Raw genomic sequence first — 19,339 nt, 5'->3', positions numbered from 1 at the left:
AAGTCACACCTACTTGGAAGGTAAGGCCTCTTCCAGGACTACTTTCCTCAAGTTTAGAAACTCCCATGGAACCACTATGACAATAATAGTTGGAAATGATCGCTCCTGATAAGAATTGAGTGCTGAAGGTAGGTAAAGGAATATGCATGACAACCTTTCAGTATGTGTATTGCAAGCCATAATGTCGACGCAGGTGAGGGTGTGGGGCTGGGGAGAAAACAGGAGGGTAACTGAGGACATTAGTGGTGGGAAATGTACACTGGTGAAGGGACGGGTGTTGGAACATTGCATGACTGAAACCCAAACTTTTGAGAAATCAGAAGACTCCCTTGAATATACATTTTGCAATAAGCTATCATTGATTATTTATATGTACATATAAAACAGGGCTGGAGCAATAGCACAGCAGTTGGGCTTTCGCCTTTCACACTGTGTTCGATTCCTCCGCCCCTCTCAGAGAGCCCGGCAAGCTACCGAGAGTATAGAGCCTTCACGGCAGAGCCTGGCAAGCTACCCGTGCATATTGGATATGGCAAAAACAGTAACAATAAGTCTCTCAATGAGAGACGTTACTGGTGCCCGCTCAAGCAAATCAATTAGCAATGGGATGACAGTGACAGTAACAGTAACATAAAACATATACTTTCTGGACAATTCAAATAGGCAGAAGTATGATGAGATAGCAAAACTTTCTCAAATCTTTTCTGTTTTTTTTTTTGTGGCCACATCCAGAGATACTCAGGGCTTACTCCTGGCTCCACACTGAGGAATCACTCCTGGAGGTGCTCAGGGGACCATATGGGATTCCAGGGATCGGATTCAGGTAGTCTACGTGCAAGGCAGCCTCCCCATTGTTCTATCTCTCCAGCAAAACTTTGTTACATCTTCCCTGCAGAGACCGTCACTGTTGGCACTCAGATGAATGGCCTTGCCTCTGCAGGTACACATGCTCATTAACACTATAGGCTATAAATTCTTATATGAAATGAGATGCTAAACCTTCCAATAACCCAATAAACAAGTAGTTCTCCAGGTTTCATTTTTGGTTCAGCAGTAGCAGCAGCAGGAGCTTGCGAGAACCTTTACTGATTTCAGTCTTGCTGGATCAGAAACTCTCAGTGTACGTCTCACAATCTGCTTCAACAAGCCTTCAAAGTTTTCTGAGGTTCACTCAAGTTTTCAAAACCTCTGCAATAGGAATAAAATTAAGTGATCAATAGGACAGGCACATCAGGAGTCAGATGCTTTAGTTCAGGTTGTTGCATTCTTTAGATAAATAGATAGATAGATAGATAGATAGATAGATAGATAGATAGATAGATAGATAGATAGAATTGAATGGCCATGATATACACAGCTACAAAGCTGTTCATGGCCGGATTTCAGTCATACATGTTCCAATACCATCCCTCCACCAGTGCACATTTCCCATCACCAATGTCCCAAGTTACCCTACTGTCACCCCTACCTCCACAGCCTCTCTCTATGGCAGGTACTTTCTCTCTCTTTCTCTTCCTCTCTCTCTCTCCTCTCCCTCTCTCTGTCCCACTCTCTCTCTATTTCTCTCTATCTCACTTTCCTTTCGGAGTTTTCACTACAGATACTGAGAAGTTATCATGTTTGTTCCTTTACCTGCTTTCAGCACACAGTTCTTACCCAAGAGTGATCATTTCCAATTATCTTTGTCATAGTGGTCCCTTCTCTAGCCCGGTCTTCTCCCCCAGCACTAGAGGCAGACTTCCAATCATGGACCAATCCTCCTGACTCTTGTTCCTGCTGTCCTTGAAATTAGTCTCATTATGTTTTTTATATCCCACAAATGAGTGCAATCATTTTATGTCTGTTTCTCTTCCTGATTTCACTCAGCATGATACTCTCCATGCCCATCCATTTACAAATCTGACAACCCTTTTCACATGCTCTGGGCCCTGAGAGTATCCCTTAAGCCTGTGTGTACTTAACCCTACAACTTTTCCTGTTATAAAATCAGAACAATGTTTACCTTCAGTTTGTTTACCTGCTGATGTGTGAATCTTTCGATGTAACTTAACTTGTAATAGTTTTCTCACTTATAACTGGAGTGATAGTACAGGGGCTAGGGCATTTGCCTTGCATGCAGCATCCCAGAAATCAATTTCTGGCACCCGTATGGTCCCCTGAGCCCATCAAGAGTAATTCTTGAGTGCAGAGCCAGGAGTAACCTGTGAGCACTACCAGGTCTGACCTCTCCCCAAAAAATTACTTTCCAGGGGCTGGAGCAATAGCACAGCGGGTAGGGCGTTTGCCTTGCACGTGGCCGACCCGGGTTTGATTCCCAGCATCCCATATGGTCCCCAGAACACTGCCAGGGGCAATTCCTGAGCACAGAGTCAGGAGTGACCCCTGTGCATCGCTGGGTGTGACCCAAAAAAGCAAAAAAGAAATTACTTTCCAAACTTTAAGTTTCTTATCTTGAAAAAATACTATAATAAAGATCACTGTTATCACTGTCATCCTATTGCTCATCGATTTGCTCGAGCGGGCACCAGTAACGTCTCCTTTGTGAGACTTGTTACTGTTTTTGGCATATTGAATACACCACAGGTACCTTGCCAGGCTTTGCCGTGCGGGTGGGATACTCTCAGTAGCTTGCTGGGCTCTCCGAGAAGATCAGAGAAATCAAACCCGGGTCGGCCGCTTGCAAGGCAAACGCCCTACCTGCTGTGCAATCACTCAGTATCAATATATAACCAAGGAAAATATCATGAAACGATGTAACTACAGAAAAACATCATTGACATCTAGAAGCCCAATAATTCTAAACTTACGTATCCTGAACAATCCTGTATATTTTCCCAACGTATGCTTCCTTCTAGAGACCTATAAAAGTCTGTTGCTTATTCAATAAAGATGCTGCATGAGCATGAGCATCGCTATTACAGCTCTCCTTCTTTATTGTGGGGGGTCACACCTGACGATGCACAGGGGTCACTGCTGGCTCTGCATTCAGGAATTACCCCTGGCGGTGCTCAGGAGACCATATGGGATGCTGGGATTCAAACCCAGGTCAGCTGCGTGCAAGGCAAACGCCCTACCCGCTCTGCTATTGCTCCAGCCCCTGTCCAGCCCTCCTTACCTCGTTGCCCTTCTCCCTCTGCCTTGGGGACTGTTTGACTTAGCCGCAAGGGACTCGGCAACTGCCCCCGCCACAAATAAATAAAATTTTAATGATGTTGTGGCTCAAGCTGCTGGAAACACTTCCCTATGAATTTCTGACCTATAAATACATTTTTATTTATTTTTTTGCTTTTTGGTTCACCCAGCAATGTTCAGGCGTCACTCCTGGCTCTGAGCTCAAGAATTACTCCTGGCAGTGCTCAGGGGGACTCTATATTATGCTGTGGATCAAACCTGGGTCAGTTACGTGCAAGACAAACACCTTACTCACTGTATTATCGCTGTGACCCTGACAGGTGTCTTTAAAACAAAGAAATTAAAAACCCTAGGGACCATTTAGAAAAAAGAAAAAAGGAAAGGAAAATTGCAAGGCGTGGGGACAACCCAGCAATACAGCATCTGCCTTCCAAGCAGAAGTTCAGAGTCCAGCCCTTGGTAGTAGCCCAAAGGCCACTCTTCCATCCTGAGCCCAGGCACCCATGGCCATGCTATGGGCAAGACACAGCACACTGCATCCAGGAGTCCAGTAAATAGCACTTTCCCCATTAAACCTAGACTTGGCCGCAGAATCTTGGTTTGTGGGGGGCTACTACTGGTTAAAGGCTCAGAGTTTGTTCCCACTCTGAACATTTGCATTGCCGGGGAATCAAATCCGGGCTATGCCTCCTATAGGCCAAGTATGTGCTCAGTCTGTTGGGCGCTGGGCCCCAAGGCTTCAGAAGCTTTTAAGAAAAAGAATTAAAGGGGTCCAGAGAGATCAAACAAACAAATAAAGTGATTAAGGGGTGTGCCTTGCACAAGGTCACTTCTGGTTCTATCCCTGCACCACAGGACTCCCAGAGAGGGGGGCCACCTGGTGTGGCTAATCCCTCCAGTCCCAATTTTAAGCATTTTTTTTCTCTCCTGGAAAAAAAGTAAATAAATAAATGTTAAGTCAGAAAGATCTGTACCTACACTACTGTCTAGCCCTCTTCTATCATGCAGAGAAAGATTAGGAGCCTATCTCACACGAAGCTCCCCCAGACTCACCCTAAGCAGATAATAAAGATGCTTTCAATATAAAAGCATGTTAGGCAGCTGTGTTAGAAGTAATTCTGTAGCCTGGCGTGTTTCTGTCAATAAAGAAAGTGTAAGTCAACAGATCACTGTATCACTGTCATCCCATTGTTAATTGATTTGCTCGAGTGGGCGCCAATAACGTCTCCATTCGTCCCAGCCCTGAGATTTTAGCAGCCTCTCCTTACTCGTCCTTCCCAATGATTGGAGGCTTCTTTCAGAGTCAGGGGAATGAGACCTGTTATTGTTACTGTTTTTGGCATATCGAATATGCCAAAGGGAGCTTGCCAGGTTCTGCCGTGCAGGTTGGAGGATACTCTCAGAAGCTTGCCAGGCTCTCTGAGAGGTATATATATATATATATATATATATATATATATATATATATACATCTCCTGCGTAAGGCTCAGCCCGAGCATGTGGAAAGTGGCCCGGAGCATGGCGCCGGTTGGGTAGTGGAAGCCAGCTGCCGAGGCTGGGCACCTTTGGGGTGGGGAGGGCTCTCACCCACCCCCCTCTGGGGCACCTTGTGTGATAACAGCCCGACGCAGAGTCCGGTGGCATGGTGATGTCAACAGATACATAAATTTATTAACCAGAAAGCCTGTATCAAGATATTATGGAAGGACCCTAGAGAAAAACCTCCCAAATATAAAAGAACAAAAGGGACCAAAACTAGAATAGGAAACAAGAAAGATTGTGGAAAGAAAGCAGAATGTTGTTGAAGAATAGGGCCAGGGAAATGGATTCTTCAAATGTACAAAACTTAGTGTCCTTCCTGCTGAAAACACAGGCATTCTGTGTACAAGTGCACACAGCAGTTGAAAAAGAAGGGATCGTTATCCTCATTCCAGATGAGAGGAGGCCAGGTGGTCTTTTGTTTTAAAGACATGGATGGACAGAGGGTCAGGACTGAGAGAATGAGAAGCAGCAGGACTCCAGCCCCACAGCATCCCCTGGAAGAGTCCAGGGCGTGAGGTTGCGGTGCCTCGGGTGTCTCAGGACCATCTACACAGGCCCCACTCTGCTCCTCATCTGGACTGACAGTTGATGGATAAACCGTGGTTGGGAGGGTCACATGGGCTAGGAGGGGGGGAGATGAGCTCTGCTACTATGGAAAGACTCGTGGATATCCTCAGGGGCCCTGACATACGGGTCCTACAGGAAAGGTAATTGCTCTCCTCTCTCTGCCGCCCTGTCTCTTTATAACTCCAGGCTACCACCCTGATCCATGCAAACCTCTCATGTTAACTGCTGGATGCCAGTTAGTAGGCCACAGATGGTTTTACAACAAAAAAACTGGGCGTTGTGAGATTTTTCTCTATGCAAGCTGTGCCAGCCCTGCCAACAACTTTGCAACAAAAGAGATCTGTGAGAAGACGTGCGTGAAATCTTGATTATGGTGTGAACACATCCTCCCCGGAGCAAATACTCTATGATAAATAAAAGATTTTGCTGTGAAAAAAGTGAGATCTCCTCTATCCAAATTCATTCTCCCTGCAGGGTGCCTATATTCACTCATCTCTGTGCCAACAACCCTTACAAATACTTTGCATATATTGAAAGCCTCAGACCTTCTTTGTCAAATACATACCAACATACATATAATACACTGGGGGAACTTGAAAGTGGCCAGTCATTCATGCTTAGTCTGCAAGACATCTGAGCCCACAGAGAGGAAACCCCTTTCAGGAAAAGAGTGAAAGGTGAAAACCTTTAGAAACATTCTGACAAAGATGAAATATATCCATGAGACATTCAGAGAAAAATAACATCAGTAAGCTTCAATACTTATCCCGTGCCTGCTTTGACTACACATCACAGGGACCGGATTTGCCTCCAGAGAAAATATTTTATGAGGGGCTGAAGTGAAAATACAGTGGGGACAGCATCTGCCTGCCACGTGGCCAACCCAGGTTCCATCCCCGGCATCTCATATGATTATCCATGCACAGTCAGGAGTAATTCCTGAGTGCAGAGCCAGAAGTAGTAGCCCCTCAGCATCGCTGGGTGGGACCCATAAAAGAGACAAAAACAATTTATGATACAATTTTTGAAAGGTGTTGGGCTCTTCTTTGTATGGAGAGCTCACAATTGATTTAGAAAATGTCTGATTGAACTGAAAGGTTATTTATGGCTTCTCAATATAATGAATAATGTTGCGGGGAGAAGAAATCATCATGGGTGTTTCTGTGTGTTAATTATCTACATTCCAAAGTAGTCATTTCTGGGCCAAAGAGGACATGAATTGAAAATCTTTTGATACACTGTAACTTTCATTAAATAGCTAATGTGATATGTCAGGAAACAAAGGAGGTGACTGGCCCATTTCACATTTCCACCCACACAGATAGGCAGATTCTATTATAGTAGCTTTATCATATAATTGAGGGAATTTTTTTAACTGAGTTACAGTGAGGTATAGAGTTACAAAGTTGCTCATGATCTGGGTCTCAGTCCTATCACATTCCAACACTCATCCTAATTGAGGGAATTAAAGTTCAGAAAGATCAACTACTTGTCCAAAATCCCAAACCTCTGAGAGGAAGCTGGTGATCGAATCAAAGTCAGACTCTAGAACGCACATTCTCAGTAGTTCCCCACCAGGCTGTAGTCAGAGTCAATTCTACCCAGGAGAGCCCAAGCTCTGCTCGCCTCTCCTTCCTGGAACACCAGCAGCACACACATCCGCAGAGTTGGCGCTGGGCTGCTATATGTAGGCAACCAAACCATTCACGGTTTTGTAAGCCAGGGTGCCCATAATTAAATTGAAACGCATGTCCACAAAGTCTGAGGTGGCACTCACTTCGAGAGAGCAGGACGAAGCCAGCACAGTGCGGAGGACAGGCTGTTTTCTGAATTCCATTCCCGTGGTCCTGACGTCTGCTGGAGTGATATGTCAGGAAGCAAAGGAGGTGACTGGCCCATTTCACATTTCCTACATTAATCATCTACATTATCTATGTAGTATAATGTAACAAAGGCTCAACCATTAACTGAGCAGATGCCTGTGTTCTCACTTCTCTCTGGGCTCCCAAATGCACATTCAGGCCCAAGGCACAGAAAGATTTAACAACCTTCCTATTTTCCCTACACTTAAAAATCATTGTTACACACACATACACACACGAGAGAGAAACAGACAGACACACACACACACAGACAGACAGATCGAGAATGATGGTTTCTATAAGCCACTATGATTTGGGTTACCTAGTTAAGCAGTATGACAATGGCAATAACAGATGCAATCACTGTATCACTGTATCACGGTCATCCCGTTGCTCAGCGTTTTGCTCGAGCGGGCACCAGTAACATCTCCTTTGTGAGACTTATTACTGTTTTGGGCATATCGAATACACCATGGGTAGCTTTCCAGGCTCTGCCGTGTGAGTGGGAAGTTCTCAGTAGCTTGCTGGGCTCTCCGAGAGGGGCGGAGGAATCGAACCCGAGTCAGTCACATGCAAGGCAAACGCCCTATCCGCTGTGCTATCGCTCCAGCCCAACAGATGCAATAATCAACTTAAATTTATATTTCTCAGTCCTGGTTCTCAGAAGTTCCCTAGCTCTACTGTATAGAAGACCAGAGAGAAAACCTCCACTAAAAGACACAATGAGGGGCTGGAGCAATAGCCAGCGGGTAGGGCGTTTGCCTTGCACGCTGTCGACCCAGGTTCTATTCCCAGCATCCCATATGGTCCCCTGAGCACCGCCAGGGGTAGTTCCTGAGTGCAGAGCCAGTAGTAACCCCTGTGCATTGCCGGGTGTGACCCAAAAAGAAAAAAAAAAAAAAGACACAACGTGGTTCATTTAGGAAACCAAGACTTCTCCAGGGAAGTTTTGGTATTTTGTCTATATATATGTATATGTATACATATATGTGTGTGTTTATGTGTATATATGCACATAAAGATCATCCTTTCTTCCCCAGTTGCAGGGCTCAATGGTCTCTGCTGCCACACTGCCCCCTACCGTCTATTTTGAACATAGCAGCAGGTGCTTCTTGAAGTTCTCAAACACCATATCTTCCCTAAGATAGTAAATAAGATAAAAGAGAGTAAAATAACTGAGGGAAGAAGGGACATTAAGAGGGGGCTGTTGCAAGATAAGCAGGACTGATACAGGGGTTAGAAAAATGGTGGGATGGGGAAAAATGATAGCTAATATAGAGAGAAGAGGGGCAGTGAGAGAATAGATGACATGGGGAAAGGAGGGAGAGAAGGAAGGCAGGATTTTGGCAGGGTGGGGGTCTAGCTGCAAGTAAATTACAGAAGCTGATCAGTTGCCTCTATAGAGAGCAACTGGGTGGCTGTGTATAAAAGGGAAGAGTCACGGGCGAATGACAGTTTTTCTTTCTCTTTTTTCTTTCTTTTCTTTTCTTTTTCTTTCTTTTAGGGTGGAGATGGTCGGTTAATTTTGGGGCCATCCTCAGGGCTTACTCCTAACTTTGTACTCAGGGATCACTCTTGATAGTACTCAGGGGGCCACGTGTGGTGCCAGGAATCGAACCCAGGTCAGCTGCAAGCAAAGGCACAGACTATTGCTCCAACCCCTTCCTTGGTTTTTGGTATTTCATGTTTGTTTGTTGAGGGGGAGTTGGTTTTGTTTTTTTGTTTGTTTTGGGGTCACACCCGGTAATATTCAGGGCTTACTTCTGTCTCTGTGCTTATGGGTCACTCCTGGCAATGTTCGAGTGTCCATATTTGGTTTCTGGTATTGAACCAAGGCCAGCCACGTGCAAGGCAAGCAATTTAACTCAATGCCATCTCTCCAGAGCCAAGACACTTTTTTCTTATATATTTCATTGATTTTAAGCTGATGAATTGTGACCAAGCGAATGGATTATTCATAACAAATGAAAGTCTGATATAAAAGAACAGCAAAGGTGCCGACTTGCTCCTTCCCATCAGCAGCTCTGTGGAATGCTGGGCCAGGAGCACTGTCATAAAGGACGCTGGAGTCGGCCTGCTGGATGCAGGCAAGCTCCCATCTGATACCCCAGGCCGGACCCTGCACGTAGGGAGAGAAATCTCTGGCGGCAAATGGTTACTGGAGGTTTTTTATAACCTGAAATTTAACAGCAATTTTTTAACAGCAATTTAATGAGAGAGAAAAGTCACGATTAGTTTAGGCAAGATCATCTCTCTTGTATAGAACAAAACCCTATCTCTGAAAACTGAAGCTGCAATCCTGAGTCTTTGTGAAAATTTACAACACTCCATTTCGAACATGTGTCTCAACTTGTTCCCCAGGCACTTGGAAAATTCATCTTTTGCTAAGCTTAACCGTGGAAATTTGTTAAGCAGCTGGATCATTTTACCAATATTAACTATTGGATGAATTTTGTGTGGCCCCCCAACCCACTCTTACAGCCTAGTTAAATCCCCTCCCATGAGGGGGTTGGGGCTTACACATAGTGATGTCGGTGGGCCCCACAGGTGACTTACATGAAGCGGGGAGGAGAAAGACGGTCACTTTCTCTCCAACCGCCTCAAACACCCGGGACCCAGGGTTACTGGGTTCTTGTCTCGCTCACGGAAAAGAATTTCAGGAGTAGACAAGCAGTGAAGCAACAGATTTTATTTAGAGGTTTCTGAGGGAAGGAGGAAGGATAAGTGGGAGAGAGAATAGTAAGAATAATGCGCTCAAGAGAGAATGCAGGCTTCTCCAAGGGTGGAGAGAGCTCTACACACATTCTAGCACTGGACACGAAAGCATGAAAGTACACATCTCCAGGGGGGAGATGCGGGCGACACATGTGCTCGGCCACATGGCACAAGCAGCACATGGGCTCAGGCAGCATATGCGCGCCCTTCCTTTGTTCAAGGTGTCTTTTATAGGGTCTCTGCAACCTGCCCCCACCCACATGGGGTTTCTTTCCAGGTAAAAGTTCGTTGCTAAGGTTACCAGGAAGGTTGGGAGTGGTGATGGCCTTCTTTGGGGAACCTCCTGGGGATGGGGTCCATTATCCTCAGGGTCTGCTGAAGGTCTTATCAGGTCCGTTTCCTGTATCCACAGGGTGGGTCACTTCTGGAGAATCCAAGAGTAGGGCCTGGTATTTTGCCAGCCTCCCACCTGTCAGCCACTGATGCCCTTTTATTTCTAGCACACTCTGGACCTGATGAGGGGTCAGAACTTCTAGTGGTTGTCCAAAAGTGAGCTTCACAGACTCCTCTACCATAAGAGCTGTTGCTGCTACTTCTCCCAGGCATCCAGGCCAACCCTGGGCCACACTGTCAAGCTGTTTGGATAAGTAGGCGACAGATCTAGGAGTTTCTCCCAACTTTTGAAGTAACAACCCTAGTGCTGTTCCCTGTTTTTCAGCTACATACAGAGTAAAAGGCTTTTCCAAGTCAAGTATTGCCAAGACTGGAGCTGCGACTAGTCGGTCTTTTAGGTTCTGAAATGCTGATTGACAACTCTTATTCCAGTTCAGGGGCTCAAAATCAGTTCCTTTTAAGGCCTCATAGAGTGGTTTTGCTATAATCCTATAATTGGGAATCCAGAGTCTACAGAATCCTGTCATTTCCAAGAAGCCTCTCAGTTGTTTCTTAGTTCGTGGTTCCATGAGCTTTAGAATGACATCCTTCCAATCACTAGACAATGTACGGCCTTCAGGAGTGAGTACATATCCCAGATATTTAACTTTTTGTTTTGCAATCTGTGCCTTGGAGGGGGAAACCTTATATCCTCGCTCCCCCAGGAAATTTAATACTTGAATTGTATGACTGATGGAGGCTTCCCTTGTTGGACTGCAAATAAGAATATCATCCACATACTGTATTATAGCTCCATCCTTTAGCTGTAACTCTCTGAGTTCTTTGCTTAATGCATTTCCAAAAATGTGGGGGCTGTCTCTAAAGTCCTGAGGGAGAACCGTCCAGGTATACTGCTGTGTTTTATTAGAATTTGGGTCCGTCCATTCGAAAGCGAAGAGAAACTGAGAATCAGGATGCAAGGGAATACAAAAAAATGCATCCTTCAGATCCAGTACTGTGAACCAGGCAGTGTTACCAGGGATCTGATTTAGGATGTTATATGGGTTAGGCACAATAGGGTGGATTGGAACCATGGCTTCGTTAACAGCTTTGAGATCCTGTACTAGTCTGTATTCACCATTTGATTTCTTCACTGGAAGGATTGGAGTATTGCAAGGTGACTGGCAAGGTACTATTAATCCATATTTTAGGAACTTCTCTATTAGGGGCTGTAGTCCTTTTCTGGCTTCAGATTTAATTGAATACTGACGCTTGTGTGGGTAACCTGCATTTTCCTTGAGACTGATCCTCACTGGAGATACTCTCAAGGCTCTTCCAGGTATTCCTTGATCCCACACCACAGGGTTTACAGTGTCTCTAACCTCAAGGGGAATGTCTGGAAGATCTACATCAGAACTATGCAATAGAATTGCTATGAAAATCCTTTCCCTCTAGGGGAAGAGCTGGAGGGTGCTTCCTAAAATATGCATTATGTCTCTCCCTAGTAAAGGGGTTGGGCACTCTGGGATGATTAGAAAGGCATGAGTAAAAACTATATCTCCATAGCTACAGCTTAATGGTTGAGTAAATAACCTTCTTACAGGATACCCCTTACCCCTATTATTACACACGAGTTGGCTAAGAGAGGTCCTGGAGATTGGTTAAGGACAGAGTAGGTGGCTCCTGTATCGATCAAAAAATCGATGTCCCTACCTGCTACGTCAAAAATAACCCAAGGCTCAGCTTTTTTAATCACCAAGTTGGAGTCAGGAGCCGATAGTGGCCTCAGGCCTCTTCAGTCTTCTTGCACTGGGGCCTCTAGAGCAGGGGCTGGCCGCTGCCCTCTCTGGAGCTGAGGACAGTCCCTTCTCCAGTGGCCATCCTGGTTACAGTTATGACACCGCCCCCGCGGTGGTTGTAGATCTGGACATTGCCTTTTCTGATGTCCCACTTCTCCACAGTTGAGGCATTCCTTCCAGGACGGGTGCATCTGGTATCTTCTAGCTGAGAGTCTGCCTCTAGGGTTATTTTGAGGTCTCAGGGTTCTATCGACAGCAATTGCTATCAGCTGAGCCTGTTCCTGTCATTTAAACCGACCTCTCTGGACTTTCTCAGCTTTCTCGACCTGCTCCCGATTGTTATAAACACTAGATGCTATTTGAAGGAGCTGGCTTAGAGGGGTCTGGGGTCCCATAGCTAACTTTTGAAGCTTCCTCCTTATGTCAGAGGAGCACTGATTTATAAAATAGGAGGCTATCAGGACATTTCCTGCCTCGGATTGAGGATCTATGTTCGTATACTTTCTCATTGCCTCAATCAGCCTTCCTTGGAACTGGTAAGGGTTTTCATTTTTCTCCTGTGTAACTTCCTTCAGCTTGTCATAGTTAACAGCTTTAATGGCACTCTTCTTCATCCCTGATATTAAACAGTTAATCATATGATCTCGTCTTTTCCTGCCTCCCCTAGTTTGGTAATCCCATTCCGGGTCTGTTGAGGGAACTGCCATTAAACCTACAGGGTAATCAGGGTCAGTAGCCCGGAGCTCATCTGCAAAGGCCCGTGCAGCTGTTATAATCTGTCCCTTTTCATCCGGGGTGCAACAGTTGGATAGAATTACTTGTATGTCATCCCAGGTGAGCTTAAAAGAATAGATTAAAGCCTGAAATTCCTCTACGAACTTTGAAGCGTCTTCCCAAAATCTCCCTAGCTGTTGTTTGCATCGGTGGAGGTCACTCATGGAGAAGAGCACATGAACCCTCACTATGCCCGCCTCTCCATTCGGCACCTCCCTTAAGGGAAATATTTGGGTCAGCTTATCAGATTTGGGATCAGGCTTGGGATGATAGCAGACACCACTCCGGGTGCACCCTGCAGGACTGGCTTCTGATAGAGGGGGGCACATTTTGGTTGCCTGAGCTGCTTTACAGTCAGGGTGAGCTTCTTTACTATCACCCTTTCCTGAACATTTCTCTTCTTCTGAGGGATCTTTCTGCCCTTCGACTGCTGGTCCTGGGTGCCTTGGGCTAGCAGGTTCCTGCTTTGGTGGCCTTGGTGGGGGAGGGGACCTGTCAGCGGCTGTCCAGTCCTCCAAGGCCTCAGCCTGCTTGGTGGGTGGAGCCAAAAGCATAGGCGGAGGCAAGGTAGAAAGTGCAGGTGGAGGCAGGTCTTCCAATGGGGCCGAAGCCTTCAAGGCTCCAACTCATACAGTTCATTGGGGATTCATCATCAGGATCTCATCTATAGAGTCTGGTTCTAGTTCAACTTCTGGTGCATATGCATAGCAGATGCGAAAACTTTTCCTTTTCTCCAGATGTAGAAACAGTGCCATGAAGGCCCGGATGTAAGTGATTTCATCCCGCTTCTTTTCCTTTTTGCAAAAACGATCTAACTCCAAAATGGTCTGATAATGCAAGCTGCCGTTCACTGGCCATCTTTCCCCATTCTCTAGATTATATTCAGGCCATGTGGTATTGCAAAGGTTGACAAGACGATCTTTGTTTAAACCACCTAACTGTAAACTCTTCCTATGTTTTAATAAGCAACCCAGAGGGGAATTTTTAGGTATTGAAGTTGAGTTGCCCATGTTTCTGAGTACCAGCAACAACCTAGGGAAGAGAAAAAACCTAAGACAGGATGGTTCTTGAGCAAAACTACTCTCCAGGGCTTTGCTTCAGCCTCTCCTGAGGGGACTCTAACCCCTCCTACATTGGCTTTAATTTTGGCCTCTCCCAAGGGGACTCTAACCCCTCCTATATAGGCCTTTTCTTTGGCCTCTCCCGAGGGGACTCTAACCCCTCCTATATTGGCCTTTTCTCAGAGGGTTCTTGGATCTGGACGTCTCCACCAATAGCCTCTGCTTACACCACAGGCGTCCCTGGGTGTCCCTGGCACCGGGCAGACTCACAGCTGTGTGCCCGAGCCAAACCTAGTGCTGTGATCTAAAGAAAGCCTGCTCCTTGAAAGAAGTTCTGCCTTTCTTAACTTGCTACATCTTCCCTGCTTTTACCCTTGTTCTTCAATCTTACTTAGCCTAGAGCTAAACGTGCTGGCTGCCTTCATTTAGCTTTACAATTGACCTTTAGCTGATCCTCTGATTATACTGAGCCTGAGTGGGGAAAGGATGTTCTACTCGGACATTGATCTGCCTCAGTTTCCCAGAATCTTCTCACTAGTGGGCTTTCCTCCCGTCCCTCCCGTAGTGAACAGTGACGCAAGACAGACAAAGGAGGGGTGCCTCTTTGCAGAGACCATTCAGATGCTTGCCTGGCCGGTGGAGAACTTAGCCATAGTGGTTCAGCGTTGTGACTTGCGACCGGCAGCTATGCCAGTGCCACCCTTGACCGTACGTTCTCCGTGGAATCGCAGGCAGCCCACTCGAGCTCTGTGACTTAGAGGGACTTTAAGAGTGCCAGGTCGTGGAGCCACAAAATCACGCCTGATAGGAGGACCTATCAGGGTGCTCATGCACACACACATTCACACAGAGGTTATCACATTCCTCCCTCATCCCCCTAGAGATTTCCAAGGGAGCATACCTCCGCAGCAGATTTTCCACAGATTACCTCCTTCCTCGTGGATTTCTTCACTGCACTCCTGGCTGGCTCACCAAAATGATGTCGGTGGGCCCCACGGGTGACTTGCGTGAAGCGGGGAGGAAAAAGACGGTCACTTTCTCTCCAATCGCCTCAAACACCCGGGACCCAGGGTTACTGGGTTCTTGTCTCACTCTCGGAAAAGAATTTCAGGAGTAGACAAGCAGTGAAGTAGCAGATTTTATTTAGGTCTTAGGGAAGGAGGAAGGGATAAGTGGAAAAGGAAAACCAGTAGGAGTAATGCGCTCAAGAAAGAATGCGGGCTCCTCCGAAGATGGAGAGAGCCTTGAATGGACTATTGGGCTGTCTTTTATAGGTTCTTTACAGCTCATCTTGATCCGGGAGAGGTCAGAGGGAATGGAGGAACTTCATGGGGAGGAGTCCAACCTCCTCAGGGTCTGCTGAAGGTCTTATCAGGTCCGTTTCCTGTATCCACAGATTGGGTCAGTCTCAGGATTCTCCTCCCCGGAGACTTTGATAATCTAAATTTCATTGCCAGGGGCCTTTCCTTATCTACCTGCCTACATCAATAGGTGTGGTCACCATCAATAGGAGTAAAGTTCCTTTCCCTCAGGGGATGCTTCTCCTAGGACTGATTCTCTTTCAGCAGGAGGATCCACCCAAGGGCGGAGTCCCATGAGTGTGTTTCTCTTCTCCTCATCCAGCAAACATATAAGCATTCATAATATTAATCATTTTGTATGGACACAATAAGAAATGCATTAAAGCTTATAGAATTCCTCTCCTGGGGCCATCTCAATCTCAGACTACAGTGCTCAGACCAGATCAGTCTTTCCTATCCCTAGTAGGGTCCTAGTCTGGTCATTACTTTTGGATCATGACAGCATTTGTCTATGATCAAGCTCTTAACTTATAGTTAAGAATTTGGCACTTTGGCCAGGCCCATCCCGATGCCAGGGTAGCACATAACTCACCGCTTGCCCTGGATCCGTCCCATCCCTCGTCGAGACCCTGCTTTTGGGGTGCTAGGAACTGAGGGCAACTGAGGCTTAAGTGGAGAAAGCAGATGCCCAGGAATGAATAATATTCAAAGCCAATTAAGTCCCAAATTACAAAAGCATAATATTGTCTTCGTGTCTATACAAAAAGGACATTGCTTTAAATTATTCAAAAGGCATAAGGAGAGGAGAAAGGCAATATTATAATATTCAGTGTCCTAGGAAGGTCTGACCTTACAAATTAGCAGAGTCAGATTAGGGGAAAGCTGATTAACTGTTTTGGGGAAGAGAGCATAGAGAAGTGATTACAGCTAAACAAAGGGATGGGAGCACTGTGACGGGAGTAATCCAATAAACCTAAACTACCCGAGGCTATGTTATCTTACAGTTAAATATATCCAATGTCATTTTATAGACTACAGAAGTATAGTTTTAAGTAAGGAAAATGATGGCTTGAGATATATTTATAGGGGAAAATTTCCCTCTCCCTCCCCCCGCACACACATTTTTTTTGTGTTTTTCTTAGGTTTAGGTTTGAGTTTGGTTTTGGTTTTGGTTTTGAGGAGGAAGACCTACCTGGCAGTGCTCTGGGCCCATTCATGGCTCTGCTCAGGAATCCATGTGGGATGCTGGGATCGAACCCAGAATGGCTATACACAAAGCAAGTGCCTTACCCACTGCACTATCACTCCGTCCCCTAGAAATTATGTTTTCAAGTGGAACTGGTTGTGTGTGCTGTGTGTGAAGTGAAATGAAGAAAAGTTGTGAAGAATGTGGAAACAAAGATGCGTAGAGGCCATTGGTTGTACATGCAACGGTTTTATATCTGTACCATATTTTTTGAGTAATATAAGATTTTTAACTTTCCTCTGCTAACAGGAAAGGACAGAAGTATTATATATGCCGCATGTCAGTTTTTGTGTTAGGTAATTAATTAACTAACCATAAACTTGGTCTTGGTTTTAGGTGAGTTAGATTTTATTTGCAGTCTTGAAATCTTTGCTTATTTCAAGTAATTTGAGGGTTCTCTAAATCTTTTGATACTTATGAGACTAAACTCAGAAATAAAAACTACGAGTCAAAAAATAAATAAAATCTTAATTAGTTAAAGAAAAGTCAATATCGAAGGTCCTGGAAGAACTCCAAAAGCATCTCATAATGATTACTTCGTCCCCTTAGGAAAAGAAAAGTACATCTGAATTAAGCCCATTTAGTAGACTACTGCTTCAAGAAGCATATTACCACATAAAAAGAAATGGGGAGGAGAAATGTGATATTTACATTTTAATGAGAAGTGTTACATATTAAAATTTTTGAAAATGCATGCCCTTTTCGAACCAGAAGTTCTACTTCTCTCGAATTAGTTTAAGTAAGCAATCGGAAATGTCCAGCATGATTTATCATTCTTGCAACATTGCCATCTTAAGAGACCATAAACAACTGTAAGGTTTAATTCTAGGACATCCTTAAATCAATTGTGATATTTTCATAAAAAGAAATCCCTGCACCATTTGGCAATTGGGTTGCAGGATACTTAATAACGGGGAAATGTGCCTCCTATCACGTTGACTGCTAAAAGCAGGTTATGAATCTGAGTGTCAAAGACACTAAGTAATTTTCAATATGCCCCATGTATTTTGTTCATTCCTCCCAGAACTGGAGTCGAAGGCCGTGACACTGCGCTGAGGAGTATTTGGAACATCTTCCTGCAGTGCAGATAAATGGAGAGGTGGAACAAGGTCTCAACACCAGCTTCTCGAGAGCTATGCTAGTGCCCAGAGAGCTTGGCAGGCATTCACCAGCCTTCTGGTAGTTTCTTATGCCAAATTCCCATCGGATGTAGTAGGTGCTCTTGAGTGTTTAGGGGCTGGAGCAATAGCACAGCGGGTAGGGTGTTTGCCTTGCACTCAGCCAACCCGGTTTTGATTCCCAGCATCCCATAGGGTTCCCCAAGCACCGCCAGGAGTAATTTCTGAGCGTCACTGGGTGTGACCCAAAAAGCAAAAAAGAGGGGGAAAAAGGAGGTTGGGAGGAGAAGGTCTGCTGGGCAGTCTCAGTCAAACTTCCTTTTTTCCTTTTTTGGGTCCACCTGGTGATGTTCAGGATTTACTCCTGGATCTGCACTCAGGAATTACCTCTGGCGGTGCTCAGGGGACCATATGGGATGCTGGGGATTGAACCGGGATAGGCCTTGTGCAAGGCAAACGCTCTCCCACTGTACTGTTCTGAACACAGCAGCCAAAGGTTCTACACAGAAGTCTGGGCACAAAACCTGCACTCAAAATCCTCCCCTCCCAGTGAAAGGCAAATTTCTTGTAGTGCCCACAGGCTCCTCAGCGATCTGTGCCCCCCCTCTCTGGCCTCACCTTTCCTCACCACCCCAGCCCCTCGGTTTCCTGTATGATCCTCACACAGCCAGAGCACCTGCTGATCACGGCTCCTTAGTGGACATTCCCTCGACCTGGACAGCTCTTCCATAGTCTGACGTCTTACTACCTGAGATGACAAATGAAAGACCTTCCACGAATATCCTCTGCGAGAGGACCACCTAATTTCACTCTCTCCGCTAGACTCAAGAATCCTCCTCCCCACTCCTCCTGCCGCCGAGATGTGACCCTGGGGGCCGCACGCATGTGCGGCTTCTCCGCAGCTGCACAAGCCTGAATCCAGACCCAGCTAAGCCACTTTCGACATGGGCAGCTCCTTGCAGAATGTCTCCAGCCTGAGAACTAAGCCGCGGTCCCATGCCCGCCCAGGAGGGGAAAGGTATTTCTCTCTCTCCCCTCTTCTTTTCCGGGGATGAAGGGCGTGGGGACTGCCATATTATGATGAACACAGATCGGGTTTACAAGCTTGCAATGATACAATATCCGGAAGAAATCTCCCTGGATTTAGTTGTTTTTTTTTTTAATTTAAATTTTATTGAATCACCATGTGGAGGGTTACATAGTTCTCAGGATTATGTCAGTTATACAATAATCAAACACCCTTCCCTTTACCCGTGCCCATATTCCATCACCAACCACCCCATTATACCTCCCGCCCCCTCCCGCCCCCCCAGTCCCCGCCCTTGTAAGTGATAAGTTTCACTTCGTTTACGCTTTATCTTGGTTACAGTCCATGTTTCAACACATAACTCACTATTGTTGCTAGGGTTTCCCCCCAAAAAAGAAAAGACAGTCCCATTGTCAAGGAAGCATTTGATGGCTCTCCATTGCTGAGAATGTAGAGATATTAAGTCCCGCTGTTTGTTACATAACTTTTCTATTTTTTTCCCCCCTCGTCCCACGCCACCGAGATCACGCCTGTTTAATAATCACCACGCTGCCTGACAAAGGGAAAACAAACCAAAAAAGATGGTTATTTCCCGTCATCAGCCGGCGTGGGGCTCTGGCTTAGTTGATAGTCTGGTAGAATGTCTGCAAGCAGTTTATGGAACCAAAAGTAATACGCTGGTATCGGCCCCGGCTCGAGATTCCACCAGCGTCCCGCTGTTCCAAGTACATAATAATTTATTCCCTTCTATCCCATTCCCACGCCACCAGGTCCATGTCAGCTTAATGGACATCATACTATGGTTAACACCACGCCGCGTTTC

The sequence above is a fragment of the Sorex araneus genome, chromosome 5, assembly GCF_027595985.1.
Source record: "Sorex araneus isolate mSorAra2 chromosome 5, mSorAra2.pri, whole genome shotgun sequence".
In the NCBI taxonomy this organism is placed as follows: domain Eukaryota; kingdom Metazoa; phylum Chordata; class Mammalia; order Eulipotyphla; family Soricidae; genus Sorex; species Sorex araneus.
Note: the sequence above shows the minus strand (reverse complement) of the source record.